This window comes from Sinocyclocheilus anshuiensis, unplaced genomic scaffold (assembly GCF_001515605.1).
Source record: "Sinocyclocheilus anshuiensis isolate Anshui unplaced genomic scaffold, SAMN03320099.WGS_v1.1 scaffold1638, whole genome shotgun sequence".
In the NCBI taxonomy this organism is placed as follows: Eukaryota; Metazoa; Chordata; class Actinopteri; order Cypriniformes; family Cyprinidae; genus Sinocyclocheilus; species Sinocyclocheilus anshuiensis.
The window spans coordinates 1,152,821-1,153,524 of NW_015542885.1; positions in this window are offsets into that span (position 1 = coordinate 1,152,821).

Sequence of the window (704 nt, forward strand, 5' to 3'; positions counted from 1 at the left end):
GGTGCTGATGAGGGGACTTTTGGGACATACCCCACACGAGGGTACAGAAATGCTTTGGCCAGACCGGGCGCAAAGTCAAGATAGGAAGGGGCCACAGAAAAGGGCCTGTAAATCCCCAACTCTCTTAAGAGAAGATATCGCCACAAGAAAGGTAGTCTTTATCGTAAGGTGGCGATCAGAAATCTCTTCGATAGGTTCGAATGGAGGCTTACAGAGAGCTTCTAGCACCACTGCTAGGTCCCACGTGGGGACACGTGATCGTACGAGAGGCCTCAGCCTCAGCGCACCACGGAGGAAACGTGTAACCAGGGGGTGTCTCCCCACTGAGATGCCACCGAGAGGGGCGTGGTAGGCCGCAATGGCCGCCACGTAGACCTTCAGGGTGGAGTGGGTTAACCCTGCGGAGAAACGGGCCTGCAAGAACTCCAGCATTGTACCAAGTGGGCAGTTAACTGGGTCGAGCTGGCAGTCTCCGCACCAAGAAGTGAAAAGTTTCCACTTCAAGGCGTACAGCGTACACTTTGAGGGAGCTCTGGATTGGAGGATGGTCTCAACAACCTCAGTTGAGAGACCGGAAGCTACTAGCTACTAGCCCTCAGGGGCCACACCCATAACTTCCACAGCTCCGGCCGGGGGTGATAAATCGTGCCCTCCGCCTGTGAGAGGAGGTCCCTCCTGACGGGAATCTCCCACGGAGAGCCATC